At 45.8% G+C, this 15,664-nt stretch overlaps 1 protein-coding gene and 1 non-coding gene across 6 annotated transcripts in view; both read right to left on the bottom strand.

Moving 5' to 3' along the window:
* LOC126345346 (uncharacterized) overlaps positions 1 to 15,664 on the bottom strand; it is a 997,319-nt gene that overhangs the window by 70,557 nt on the left and 911,098 nt on the right. The window lies entirely within an intron of this gene.
* On the bottom strand, positions 8,410 to 8,487 carry Trnaa-ggc (transfer RNA alanine (anticodon GGC)). Its single transcript has one exon. It is a non-coding gene; the product is annotated as a tRNA-Ala (tRNA).

The raw sequence follows: 15,664 nt of genomic DNA, 5'->3' as shown, positions 1-15,664 counted from the left end.
AGCAGAGAGCTATCATCGAGTTTCTTTTGGCGGTAAAACAGAGCAACGCAAATGTTTATAGGCGCTTGCAGAATGTGTACGGAGACCTGACAGTCAACAAAACCCCAGTGAGTTCTTGGGTGGAGCGTCTGTTATCGTCGCAACTAGGTCGCACAAATCTTTCCGACCTCTCGCCTGACAGCCGGCTGCACACAGCTGTGACTCTTGCAATGCTGCGATGTGCCGACACTCTCATTCGAGGTGATCGACGAATGACAGTCAAACACCTCGCTGCATCTCACACAGGTCTGCGCACCTGAGAGGAGTCCACAAGGCTTCATTGGATCGTTCTTCCTTATCCAGTGTACAGCCCGGATACCACGCCTTTTCACTTCAGTATGTTTGGACCAATGATGGATCATTCCGCGGGAAGCAGTACGTGTGTGATGGGGAGGTTCCTGTTTGCAGCAAGACATTTGCTCCAATATCGAGCAGTACAGTGATTCCATGCGGGCATACAGAGATTCCCAATAAAGTGGCGTAAGACTGTAGCACTGAACGGATACTATTTTGACAAATACGGTTTTGTAGACAAAAGAGTTGGGGACAATATCATGTATTGGAATGCTGAATAAAACCAATCTGCTTTCAGACCCGCCATCGCACAAATAAATATGAGGGCTCTGCGTTTATTAAGGTCCGATCGTTCGCGAAATGGAAACCACAAGGAAAATCCTTTGAAGCTTTGCGCAGATGTATGTCTTGCATGCCCGTCGATCGCGCCATGTCGCTCTTTTCGGTTCTCAGCGCACAGTGAGCACGTAAAAATGCCTGGAAAATTGTGTCTCCTGCCAAGTATGAGTTCTGTCGAGAGTTATCGTCTGATTTCATGCAGCCCACCATAACGTAACTGCGTTGCGATTCCTTCTTCATGACAGGCAATGAAGGGCAATGAAGACGCTCCTGAAGCGTTTTCGGCGGGAAGTGTTTGATCACCCACCATTCAGCCCGGACTTGGCTCCCTCTGATTTTCATCTCTGTTCACATGACCCGTTGGCTGTGATGACATCATTTTGGCACAGACAACGAGCTGCAGGACAGCGTAGAGAGTTGTCGGTAAGCACAGGCAGCTGCTTCCTATAAGGGTATCGGAAAGTTGGTACAACGCTACGACAAATGTCTAAGAGGGAGCGCCGAATATGCAGAGAACTAGTGCTGGAAGGTGTTCGATTCTCACTGAGATTTCCATTTCGCGCCCGATCGGACCTTAACAATTGAATAGCCCTCGTTTAACACTTTCCAGTTATTATAAAATTAGCTGTTGCTTGAAAACTAAAACTTTCATGGAAACGAGTTTTCTCCAGCAAATGCATGGCAAACGTGATCGTAGTGTGACTTGTGCTTTAATCTGACCTGTTACACCAAGCTGCTCTGACAGTTACGGCGATGAAAATGTAAAGTGAAACGTGAATATCGGCGTTTTGCACGCACAAAACCTTTATTAGAGGAGAAGGCCTTATTTAGGAATTCATATCGAATTATATGCAGTATATGAAGGATTAATCCCAGGTTGTTAAATTACTTCCTTCTTTTTCTCTGGCAAAAGTCTGCAACGGCTAATCGAAAATGGGACAGTGTGGTCGTTAATGTGTGCTTAAACGCATGTAAGTGCTGTTTGGGTACAGAGCACTTTGATGATAGGCACACACTAAGGCTATTTTCTCATCACGTAAGCTGGAGCTTATCCCCCATGACGGAGGATGAGGAGATGCGCTGCGCCTCTGCGACTGGAATAGTAATTGCAGCGCTGTGCGCTCAGGAGGTAGACGAGATGGTGCAGTAACCACGGCTTTACAGCAAAATGTCGACTGAATAATCACGGTCTGGCATGATGTTAAAGTAACTCTTCATATGCTGGCCATCGGAGGGTAAACAGCGCCGCCTTATACGATGAATATCAAAGAAATTGCTTTCAGTCTTTCGTGTACCAACATAAAAGGATATTAACATGCTCTTCCATGGAGGCCTGTTGCTTATACAGCTTTTGCTGAACCGCTTAAATGCGTGCGCTTCCACCAATTTTGATTACATTTATTGGTACATACACCATCATCTGTTAGACTTAATAACCACGTATGAACGCGAATATTCCAGCCGTAATAATCGCCGTGAATGGTTCGTCTGTTTCTTTCGTTCAAAATGTTAGTGTTATGTGATATAGACTCTCCCATGTAGTTATAACTGCCTGAATTATCACACGGAATTACACCACATTTCAGTAATTCTAAATTCTACATCTACATCTACATCCATACTCCGCAAGCCACCTGACGGTGTGTGGCGGAGGGTACCCTGAGTACCTCTATCGGTTCTTCCTTCTATTCCAGTCTCGTATTGTACGTGGAAAGAAGGATTGTCGGTATGCTTCTCTCTGATTTTATCCTTATGGTCTCTTCGCGAGATATATGTAGGAGGGAGCAATATACTGCTTGACTCTTCGGTGAAGGTATGTTCTCGAAACTTTAACTCAAGTCCGTACCGAGCTACTGAGCTTCTCTCCTGCAGAGTCTTCCACTGGAGTTTATCTATCATCTCCGTAACGCTTTCGCGATTACTAAATGATCCTGTAACGAAGCACGCTGCTCTCCGTTGGATATTCTCTATCTCTTCTACCAACCCTATCTGGTACGGATCCCCCACTGCTGAGCAGTATTCAAGCAGTGGGCGAACAAGCGTACTGTAACCTACTTCCTTTGTTTTCGGATTGCATTTCCTTAGGATTCTTCCAATGAATCGCAGTCTGGCATCTGCTTTACCGACGATCAACTTTATATGATCATTCCATTTTAAATCACTCCTAATGCGTACTCCCAGATAATTTATGGAATTAACTGCTTCCAGTTGCTGACCTGCTATTTTGTAGCTAAATGATAAGGGACCTATCTTTCTATGTATTCGTATCACATTACACTTGTCTACATTGAGATTCAATTGCCATTCCGTGCACCATGCGTCAATTCGCTGCACATCCTCCTGCATTTCAGTACAATTTTCCATTGTTGCAACCTCTCGATACACTACAGCATCATCCGCAAAAGCCCCAGTGAACTTCCGATGTCATCCACCAGGTCATTTATGTATATTGTGAACTTCAACGGTCCCATGACACTCCCCTGCGGCACACCTGAAATCACTCTTACTTCGGAAGACTTCTCTCCATTGAGAATGACATGCTGCGTTCTGTTATCTAGGAACTCCTCAATCCAATCACACAATTGATCTGATAGTCCGTATGCTCTTACTTTGTTCATTAAACGACTGTGGGGAACTGTGTCAAACGCCTTGCGGAAGTCAAGAAACACGGCATCCACCTGTGAACCCGTGTTTAAGGCCCTCTGAGTGTCGTGGACGAATAGCGCGAGCTGGGTTTCACACGACCGTCTTTTTCGAAACCCATGCTGATTCCTACAGAGTAGATTTGTAGTCTCCAGAAAAGACATTATAATCGAACATAATACGTGTTCCAAAATTCTACAACTGATCGACGTTAGAGATATAGGTCTATAGTTCTGCACATCTGGTCGACGTCCCTTCTTGAAAACGGGGATGACCTGTGCCCTTTTCCAATCCTTTGGAACGCTTCGCTCTTCTAGAGACCTACGGCACACCGCTGCAAGAAGGGGGGCAAGTTCCTTCGCGTACTCTGTGTAAAATCGAACTGGTATCCCATCAAGACCAGCGGCCTATCCTCTTTTGAGCGATTTTAATTGTTTCTCTATCCCTCTGTCGTATATTTCGATATCTACCATTTTGTCATCTGTGCGACAATCTAGAGAAGGAAGAACAGTGCAGTCTTCCTCTGTGAAACAGCTTTGGAAGAAGTCTCAGCTGAAATAACTTTTTTTCGATCCGTTTACAACATTCATGCACATGTTTTGGAAGTATCTGATTACGTCTGTTACATTTGGTTGGAAAAAAAAAATTATGGAGGGAGGATGATCACAGTAAATAGATCCTTGTTTACTCAGTACAACGGGAACGTCCAAGATCTCTCCTAACTTCACTCATCTGTGTCCTTGGCATAAGGAATTCCATTAAGTAGAACGTCTAACGCAGAAATGAAAATGAAAAACATGTATTTTCATGGTGATTATTTCATTAAACCCACAGCAACCAAGGCATATTTGTTTATTATGGTTCTGGAACTCATGTTGCTAAGTCACACTAGGAGCCGCTTAGTAGTCTATTGCTAGAAGACCTTTGCATCGGCAATTTCTTCTTGGCAAGGTGAGGAGGCGGAATAGCGTACAGTTCCTCGTCAGTAGGCCTTATATCAAAGTCATGCGCTGTATTTTAATCGTCTTTGCAACATGTAGCAATACAGTATTTGGGATGTAACGCTGTGGAATTTTCCACTTTCACAAGATATGGTAAGGTATGTTATACAATCTACACTCCTGGAAACTGAAATAAGAACACCGTGAATTCATTGTCCCAGGAAAGGGAAACTTTATTGACACATTCCTGGGGTCAGATACATCACATGATCACACTGACAGAACCACAGGCACATAGACACAGGCAACAGAGCATGCACAATGTCGGCACTAGTACAGTGTATATCCACCTTTCGCAGCAATGCAGGCTGCCATTCTCCCATGGAGACGATCGTAGAGATGCTGGATGTAGTCCTGTGGAACGGCTTGCCATGTCATTTCCACCTGGCGCCTCAGTTGGACCAGCGTTCGTGCTGGACGTGCAGACCGCGTGAGACGACGCTTCATCCAGTCCCAAACATGCTCAATGGGGGTCAGATCCGGAGATCTTGCTGGCCAGTGTAGTTGACTTACACCTTCTAGAGCACGTTGGGTGGCACGGGATACATGCGGACGTGCATTGTCCTGTTGGAACAGCAAGTTCCCTTGCCGGTCTAGGAATGGTAGAACGATGGGTTCGATGACGGTTTTGATGTACCGTGCACTATTCAGTTTCCCCTCGACGATCACCAGAGGTGTACGGCCAGTGTAGGAGATCGCTCCCCACACCATGATGCCTGGTGTTGGCCCTGTGTGCCTCAGTCGTATGCAGTCCTGATTGTGGCGCTCACCTGCACGGCGCTAAACACGCATATGACCATCATTGGCACCAAGGCAGAAGCGACTCTCATCGCTGAAGACGACACGTCTCCATTCGTCCCTCCATTCACGCCTGTCGCGACACCACTGGAGGCGGGCTGCACGATGTTGGGGCGTGAGTGGAAGACGGCCTAACGTTGTGCGGGACCGTAGCCCAGCTTCATGGAGACGGTTGCGAATGGTCCTCGCCGACACCCCAGGAGCAACAGTGTCCCTAATTTGCTGGGAAGTGGCGGTGCGGTCCCCTACGGCACTGCGTAGGATCCTACAGTCTTGGCGTGCACCAGTACGTCGCTGCGGTCCGGTCCCAGGTCGACGGGCACGTGCACCTTCCGCCGACCACTGGCGACTACATCGATGTACTGTGGAGACCTCACACCCCACGTGTTGAGCAATTCGGCGGTACGTCCACCCGGCCTCCCGCATACCCACTACACGCCCTCGCTCATAGTCCGTCAACTGCACATACGGTTCACATCCACGCTGTCGCGGCATGCTACCAGTGTTAAAGACTGCGATGGAGCTCCGTATGCCACGGCAAACTGGCTGACACTGATGCTGCGCAGCTAGCGCCATTCGACGGCCAACACCGCGGTTCCTGGTGTGTCCGCTGTGCCGTGCGTGTGATAATTGCTTGTACAGCCCTCTCGCAGTGTCCGGAGCAAGTATGGTGGGTCTGACACACCGGTGTCAATGTGTTCTTTTTTCCATTTCCAGGAGTGTATTTTGAAGCATGTTGATGAATTTTGTTCTATTAATTTTCTAAACACTACAGATTGTTTGTTGGTGTTTTCAATTTGTTGCATACTCAACGGAGAGAGTGGCCGGACGAGTGGGTACGATTGAACGTGAATGTCTGTATACAACCTCACCCCGTGAGGCGTAAACCACGTGAATGCCCGCCACGTGATCCAGAGCGCCTCAGAGCGTAGCGCAGGCTGTCACTACGGTTGGAGCAGCGCAAAGGAGACAACAGTACTCACAGTGGAGTAGCGGGGAAAGTTACGTGCAACAAAGTCGTGGAAACTGTGTGGTCAGCTGTTTGCTGAGAAGTTTAATGGAGTCAACGTGCCAGAAAAGCGTGGCAGGCAACATTTAGTCCGAAACTGGCGTCAGACAGGATCTGTTTTGAGTAAGTCGAAGGTAATCCGAAAAATGCCCGCACACCAGAAAATGTGACTGCAATTCACCAGGAAATGCTTCAGAGACCTACCAAGCTACTCCGGCGACTGCCCCAAGAGACCGGCACATCATGTCGATCATGCGGACAAATACGCCACCTGGACCTGCACAAGTAACCCTCTTGTTCATGCATTAAAACTAGCAGATGCTCCTCAGCGCCTCCAGTTTTGCCAGTGACTGTTCACTGAGCTAACAGTGAATGGCTTGGACAGGGATTTGTTCTTTATGCCTGACGAAGCGTGGTTTCACTTGAGTCGATGTGTCAACTCACAAAATCACAAGTTCTGGGCAGTGGAGAATCCACATAACTTCCACAAAACATCACTGCATGATGAGGAGGTTGGGGTTTGGTGTGCAGTGTCTGTCGGCCGCATTATTGGCCCCATCTTCTCTCATTAGACGTTGACATCGGCGTGTTACATTGCCAACATTTTGAAATCATTTATTACAGCATCAATGTAGGAAGGAGAGACATAAGTTACTTCTAACAGGATGGAGCAACTGCCCATACAGCCGGCCGAACCTTGTAGCACTTTTAAACAATCTTCACATTTACAAAGTTGTTAGTAGAGGTCAGTCTGGTTGTGGCCCTAGCTGGCCACCCAGGCCACCTGTGTGTGGAGTTCTCAAATCTAAGTATCACAACAGCCTTCATAGTCTTCAAGAACTGCAGCAGAACATTTCGGTTGGGATTGCAGCAATTCGATCTGCCTTCAACGAATTGCTGACCAGAGACCAAAAGAGCCAAGAGATGAATGATGGTTACTTTCAACATCTGCTGTAGTCAGGTTACTACTGTGTTTCCTTTCCTCTGCTGTGTTTCTTTCTTCCCTCTAACTCTGTTCTCCGGGCCACTTTTATTTCCCTCAACCGGCACATTGCGACGTGCAATAAATTTAATTATTAATGTCTCATTGTGTAGTTGACAGTCTTGTAGAATTTTTAATGGCTATCTTATTCGTCGTTGATTGTAGAGATTATTTATTTTACAACTGTAATTAGGCCTGAAGGCCATTATCAAGTGGAACTGTAAAATATTTTGCTTCAACACACGTCGTATTTTAAAACCTTCCGACATGTGTACATATCATTGTCGGAATTGAGCCTTTTCACTGTAAGAACGTAGCAATATCGAACGAGCGCGAAGCTCCATATATGATAAAACGCCGAAAATTACATTATCTGTTGCCAATTTTAACATATTTAACCTGAATCATAAAATGTTCAAGAAATGGTTCAAATGGCTCTGAGGTCATCAGTCCCCTAGAACTTAGAACTACTCAAACCTAACTAACCTAAGGATATTACAGACATCCATGCACGAGGCAGGATTCGAACCTGCGACCGTAACGGTCGCACGATTCCAGACTGAAGCGCCTAGAACCACTCGTCCACAGCGGCCCGCACACGAATCACAATGAACCGATGTTGTGACACACTGTTTACATGTAACGGTGAAATTCTGACTATATATGGACCAAATGCAATGTCGCCAGCAGCCGTACCGAAACGGTGCGAACAATTTCACCAAGTCCGCACAGACATGGGTGATACGGGTTGGGAAGGAAGGCCATTGGGAAGAAGTCGGTAGAAGTTATACGCATGTACACATAGACGACTGCTTACAATTTCAGTAATATTGGATGATTCGATTAAGAGAAAATGGTTCAAATGGCTCTGAGCACTATCGGAGTTAACATTTGAGGTCATCAGTCGCCTAGAACTTAGAACTACTTAAACCTATCTAACCTAAGGACATCACACACATCCATGCCCGAGGCAAGATTCGAACCTGCGACCGTAGCAGTTGCATGGTTCCGGACTGAAGCGCTTAGAACCGTTCGGCCTTCGCGGCCGGCTTTTATTAATCCTAACACATTTTACCGTTTGATTTATTACTGTTTTTACTTTGCCAGTACATTGAATCCCTGTTGGTTCTGGTGGTGGTGGTGGTTAGTGTTTAACGTCCCGTCGACAACGAGGTCATTAGAGACGGAGCGCAAGCTCGGGTTAGGGAAGGATTGGGAAGGAAATCGGCCGTGCCCTTTCAAAGGAACCATCCCGACATTTGCCTGAAACGATTTAGGGAAATCACGAAAAACCTAATTCAGGATGGCCGGAGACGGGATTGAACCGTCGTCCTCCCGAATGCCAGTCCAGTGTGCTAACCACTGCGCCACCTCGCTCGGCCCCTGTTGGTTCTGTTTATAACGATATTTGAAAATGCTCTAAGATCGAATTTGTACAACAGATATAAAGAAAAAAATGACGTCGTTCAGACAACGTGAATATAGGCGGGACAACTTTGTTCATTAACTATATTGCCCCAGCATAGGAAATCCGCGATGCGAGATCAGTTCACAGCTTGCTCAGTACTGGTGCAGATTATTATAGGATGGCTGAGGAGGCGTTCACCCCGCACAGTAATATATTGCCCATAAAAGCTGTCAATCTGGGCGCTGCCGAGTAATTGCCCGAACAATATTGCGGAAGTGTAATACGGCGGACAAAGGCAGCCGTAACAGGCGGCGAATAAGCCGGCATTATCCGCAGCGCACAATGGCCGGCAGCGCTCACGGCGAGGTTCACGAACCGCCGACTCTCTCTCCACCTAGACGTGACCTTCACGCCCTCGCTCCTCCTAATCTCGTATGCCTTATATGGAATACAGGCGGTCAAGTTCTCTGGGAAAATAACAAGCACTTTTCGCCAGGCTCTGTGCACTGACTTGCGGAATATCTTGATTTTTCTCTAGGGCGTCATAGAATCTAAAATTTTCTAACTCATAGGCTGGGTGGTTTGAAGCAACTCCCATATCAATGTTTCACTCCCGCTCTTGGAGTCTTCTTCAGGAGCATCAATTTTTAGTGAACAACTGTGGCGATAAGAATTCGCTCGGCGCCTTTCTCGGAAACAATCCATTCCTTCCACACGAACTAACGGATTATTGCAACGCGATATAGAATTCTTACCAGATAGGACTGACGGAACAACAAAAAACACAAAGAAGGGTACCTCATTTTGTATTATCATGAAATAGGGGAGAGAGCGTCACGGATGAGATAAGCTATATGGAGTGGCAATCACTGAACGAAAGACGAGAAATTTTTACGAAATTTTAATAACAAACTTTCTCTTCCAAAAGAGGTCAGCAGCTCGTGGTCTGGTGCTGAGAGGATGCAAAGCGTAGTGGTAAAAAAAAAAAAAAAAAAAAAAAAAAAAAAAAAAAAAAAAAAAAAAAAAAAAAATCGTAATCGACTCGCAAGTTGCAGAAGTTCGTCAATAAAACGGTTTGCTCCAGGCGGCCGAACAGCCCCAGATGGGGTCTCCCAGCCAATAATGCCATACGATCGTTTCTTTTTTTTCTTCCGATTGGAAAAATACGTTATTGACTCCCACTTGTAGCGCTAGAACTTTGCCGGACGTAGCGTGATTCGAAAAGAAGTGTGTGAACTGCCTCCAATTGCCTATAAGCTGAATCATTAAGCCCAGCTGCCAATCCACTGTTCCCTCGGCCGTGATGCCATCGTGCTTCTACACGTACAGCAGAGATTTCGAAAAGTAAATAAAAACTTTTTGACTAGGACAGCAGGAGAATGCTACCGACCAATAGACAGATATATGTGGTATACAGAGCACTTGAAATGAGAGGCAGCCTGTTACATGTTATAAAAGATCGATCCACTCAAAGTATTAATGAAATAACCTGGAACGAAAATGTTTTGTTGTGAGTCAAGACAAAGCAATAAAATATTATGGAACACAGGAATGGAACACATGAACAATCTTTGCAGTCCTTTTCAGAGAGCGTGCTATCCGAAAACAGTAAAGAAATCTGAGGATCTGAAATCAAAATGAAAATAAACAACAGGTATCAGATCTGCGTTTGAAGAAAATGCCCGTCGATCGAGATGCAAACCGTTACATCGTTTTTAAAACAGCTTAAAGTGCCGTGAGCTATCACGAAATGACTTCAACAAGAACTGCAACGAAATGAGGCCGCGAGAGCGGCCCCCACACTTTTGTCAGTTTCGATACCCCCCACAGTAATCTTCTGCTGGCAGAAAGAAGTTACCGTAGCCAAAGTAACGGAGGACGGTGGCTACAATTCGTTCCGGCCAGTGACGGCCCATCCTCCCAGTTCAGGAGCTGGGCTGATTGAAGTGGCGCCACTTCTGCGAAAGCGAACAAACTGGGCACCCTTGCGCGCCAAAGCAGCCATTGCTTGAAATTTAAAGAAAGGGCTCGGAACCTCTGTAAAATATTCGAGTCTTGTCCATTATTAACTATATTTAATCTATGGTCCTGAAAATTTCTCAGGCCCATCAATCAATACTACCCTATTCAGCCTGGCCATCGGTAATCTCAGATTGCCCGAGAAAACTGATCTAAAATCATTTGCTGATTAAGTAATTTTATTGACTTTCGAATTAATAACCCAATCATCTCGTGATTAATGTCATTTGATTCGTAATTTTACGAGTAGACCGCATGTACGCTCGGTAATGTAAATTTAATTTAATTAGCAACTCCCTCTCTGTTAGGATACTGGACAGAGCGGCACTTACGACGTCGCCACTCCTTATGTACTTCAGTGAAAAGTGTCTGAGTTACACGCTTAAAGAGAGAGTGTATTGTCCGTTAGCACTGACAACTCTACACAAATATTTACGTTCGCGGTCGTTAAGTGAAGGTTCAAATGGCTCCGAGCACTATGGGACTTAACTTCTTAGCTCATCAGTCCCCTATAACTTAGAACTACTTAAACCTAGTTAACCTAAGGACATCACACACATCCATGCCCGAGGCAGGATTCGAACCTAAGACCGTAGTGGTTTCGCGGTTCCAGATTGTAGCGCAAAGAACCGCTCGGCCACGCCGGCCGGTGTTAAGTGCAGGCCGTCAGCCACAGTGTCGCCCGTGGTGAGAGGTAATGCCTGAAATCTGGTATTCTCGGCACATTTTTGACACCGAGGGTCTCGAACTATTGAATTATCCAACGTTTTACGAAGTGGAATATTCCATGGGTCTAGCTACAACTACCATTCGGCGTTCAAAGTATGTCAGTTCGTGTCGTGCGTCCATTATCACGTCGGAAACCCTTTCACACGAATCACCTTTTTGTACCTCGTGTACACGATACTTCCGCCATCTGTATATGTGCATATAGCCAACCCGTGACTTTCGTCACCTCAGTACATGTCGTAACGACACTACTGAAACCCTGTTATACAATCTTCGGCAGGAATCCGAGCATGAACTGCAGGGTCCTCAGATATTCATACATGAAGCATTTGGCTGCCCGGCGTCCTGGGGCATTAGTGAGGCGAGGAGCAAACTCCTGGGTGCCGTGGACCTGGTGGCGGTGAGTCAGCGCACAGCGGGCCACAGAGCGGCCTAATTAATGCGCGCGCCGCGGCCCACAATGCAGCGGGGGTCATTTGCGTGCAGAGCCCACGGGAACCAAACGAAACGGCGCGCCTGCGCTGAAGCCGCTTCTCAGAAACCCTCTGCGTGTCCCTCTGTCGCCGCGGCTGCAAATTAAACCCGACAATCGCGGCGCCAGCAGGGCTGCAGGAATCCAGCGTCCTGAATGACATTCTCTGATTAGTACCACTGGGCAGCCACTTGTGTCCGCTGATGAAATGTTGCTGTTAATTTTGCCACACAAAGATGTGCATTTGCGATAGGGGGAGCACCGCGGGGTGCCGCCGTTGAGAACTTGGCAGTTCGTCTTTCCCCTCACCTCCTTGCCACCTCTGCGCCACTGCGGCGTGTACGATACTTATTTTTCCTCGCGTTGTACCCTTTTGCGGGCAACGCACCAGATCAACCTTCTGTTTGTCGCGCTTTTTTCGGCGAGTGGACGGTTTTGTTGCTGCATGTGACAAAACTTGAGTGACTAAGTTGTTTTCTTTTTTTCTTTCTATTGTGCATCTACCATTAGGTATAGAAAAGCGACTCAAATACGAAGGCTGACTGCTACGTAGAGGCAGAAAGAATAATTACATTTTATTGACAATTTCGGTCTTATTTTTTGGAATTACAGTGTAATTTCTTCCAACAGCAGTGTTAATTTAATTGCAATTTCGGTATTGTCGATTGTCAATGTTATTATTTGTGAGTTTCGGTGTTACTTTGTGACAATGGTGTTATTTTCTGATAGCTTATTTTTCAACCACCGCGTGTACTTTATTCTGGTCTTATTTTACACTGACGGAAAAAAATCGTAGCACCAAAGATTAATTAATGTAAAATAATGTAATTTCTAGAATACATTTGTCTAGGTAACATATTTAAGTGATAACATTGCAAGGTCACAGGTTAATGTAGGCGAGAGATAAGCCATTGAAATGTGAAATGCTGGTACATTCACAACCGGTGTAACCACCAAAATTTTGAATGGAAGCATGCAAACGTGCTTGAATTGTGTTGTACTGGTGCCGAATGTCAGTTAGTGGGATGTACTTGGATGTCTATTGCACTTGATCGGCCAATATAGGGACGGCTAGTGCTATTTGTGAATGCCGCTGGAGTTGCCCTCCGATCCATATGTGCTCGACTGGAGACAGATCTGGTGAGAGAACAAACCGAGGAAACACGCTGTAGAGCATACTGGGTTACAACAGCGCTGTGTGGACAAGCATTACAGTGTTGGAAAACAACCGCTGGAATGATGTTCATTAATGACAGCACAAAAGGTAGAATCACCAGCCTGACGTACAATTTTGCTGTTAGGGTGCGCGGGATAACCATGAGAGTGCTCCTGGTGTCACCAAAATCGCATCCCCGACCATAACTGTAGATGTAGGTCCAATGTGTCTAGCCTGCAGCTGCAGACAGGTTGGTTACAGGCACTCAACTGACCTCCTCCTAACCAACATACAGCCATCACTGGCACCGAGGCAGAACCAGCTTTCATCAGAAAACACAACAGACCTCTGTCCTGCCCTCCAATGACCTCTCCCTTGACACAGCTGGAGTTGCAAATGGCGGTGGTTTGCGGTCGTGGGAATGCACGCTACAGGGCGTCTGGCTCAGAGCTGCCGTTGAAGTAAGCGATTTGTAACAGTTCGTTGTGTCGATGTGGTACCAATTTCTTCTCAAATTGCTGCTGCAGATGCAGTACGATGCGCTAACACGATGTCTTCTCTTATGGCAGTGTTACGTAGACATCCGGAGCCCAGTGTTCTTGCGACCGTACATTCTCGCCACCAACGCTGTCAGCAATCGCATACAGTGGCTGCATTCCTGCCACGACTTTCTGCAGTATCGCAGAAGGCACATGAAGCTGCTCGTAGCCGGCCAACCGGTGTGGTCGAGCGGTTCTAGGCGCTTCAGTCTGGAACCGCGGGACCGCTACCGCCGCAGGTTCGAACCCTGCCCCGGGCATGGATGTTTGTGATGTCCTTAGGTTAGTTATGTTTAAGTAGTAGTTCTAAGTTCTAGGGGACTGATGACCTCAGATGTTAATTCCGATAGTGCTCAGAGCCATTTTTTTGCTCGTAGCCCTATTACACGACCTCGTTCAAATAAGGCGAGGGGTCGATAATGTCTCCCTAAGGCCATTCTTGACTAACATCAACTCATCACGTGCAATTTCAAAGGTAACAACCGCCCACGATTTTTTTTTCATGAGAGACTGTGGCACAGCGTCACTTATTTAAAGCGGTCTAACTGTCTTGGTGTAGGAGTAAGATCTTCCTATATTACAATGACATCAATTTAATTACAACCTGCACCACGTAAGTAGCGAGCAGTCCTTAGTGGCTCGCCATCACAGTTTTCTTTATCTTAAATATCTTTGTGACTAATGCCCTTTTGGCATATTTATTATTTTATAAATGACAGATAAGTACTGTCAGTCTTTTACGATGATTCCGTACTTATACCCTATCATACGTTTTTAGTCATTATTCTGTGACCAAGTTATAGAATATAGAATATTCTTTGTTTTAAATTCTGAAGAAGACACTCGTAGCAGTGTCGAAACCAGGTTAATTTGTTAAAAATAGTGACCGAGGGCTGTTTTTCTTTCAGTTGTAAGTTATTCTCATTTATTTGCAGGAGCGCGTATCGGATTATTTTGCGTGGCGTTGTCACTTCATACTTGTCCTACAGTTTTCTGCCTTTTATGGCATTTTCTAATTTTTTAAAAATGTTGTTGCTTGTGAAAAGTGTGGAATGAACTTCGAGTTTTTATATCTCACTGTCATCGCCATACAACTTTGCAAATGTTAACAAACATGAAGAATGACGCGTCACACCTTGGTTTGTAATTCCACGCTTAACTATAGGTCCTTTATTAGTCAGCTCAGACGTCGGAGGCAGGGAACGACGTATTAGCTCCAACAGGACCAAGCCTAGTAAAGCACTGCGGTGTTCAAACCAACCTTCATCTACATCTACATCTACATCCATACTCCGCAAGCCACCTGACGGCGTGTGGCGGAAGGTACCTTGAGTACCTCTATCGGTTCTCCCTTCTATTCCAGTCCCGTATTGTTAGTGGAAAGAAAGATTGGCGCTATGCCTCTGTGTGGGCTCTAATCTCTGATTTTATCCTCATGGTCACTTCGCGAGATATACGTAGGAGGGAGCAAAATACTGCTTGACTCCTCAGTGAAGGTATATTCTCGAAACTTCAACAAAAGTCCGTACCGAGCTACTGAGCGTCTCTCCTGCAGTCTTCCATTGGAGTTTATGTATCATCTCCGTAACGCTTTCGCGATTACTAAATGATCTTGTAACGAAGCGCGCTGCTCTCCGTTGGATATTCTCTATCTCTTCTATCAACCCTATCTGGTACGGATCCCACACAGCTGAGCAGTATTCAAGCAGTGGGCGAACACGCGCACTGTAGCCCACTTCCTTTGTTTTCGAATTGCATTTCCTTAGGATTCTTCCGATGAATCTCAGTCTGGCATCTGCTTTACCGACGATTAACTTTATATGATCATTCCATTTTAAATCACTTCTAATGCGTACTCCCAGATAATTTATGGAATTAACTGCTTCCAGTTGCTGACCTGCTATATTGTAGCTAAATGATAAGGGATCTTTCTTTCTATGTATTCGCAGCACATTACACTTGTCTACATTGAGATTAAATTGCCATTCCTGCACCATGCGTCAATTCGCTGCAGATCCTCCTGCATTTCAGTACAATTTTCCATTGTTACAACCTCTCGATATACCACAGCATCATCCGCAAACAGCCTCAGTGAACTTCCGATGTTATTTTCAATGTCATTTATGTATATTGTGAATAGTAACGGTCCGACGACACTCCCCTGCGGCAAACCTCAAATCACTCTTACTTCAGAAGACTTCTCTCCATTGAGAATGACATGGTGCATTCTGTTATC

Source organism: Schistocerca gregaria, chromosome 1 (assembly GCF_023897955.1).
Source record: "Schistocerca gregaria isolate iqSchGreg1 chromosome 1, iqSchGreg1.2, whole genome shotgun sequence".
Lineage (NCBI taxonomy): Eukaryota > Metazoa > Arthropoda > Insecta > Orthoptera > Acrididae > Schistocerca > Schistocerca gregaria.
The sequence above is the reverse complement of the archived record's forward strand: the minus strand, read 5'-3'. Positions and strand labels throughout refer to the sequence as shown.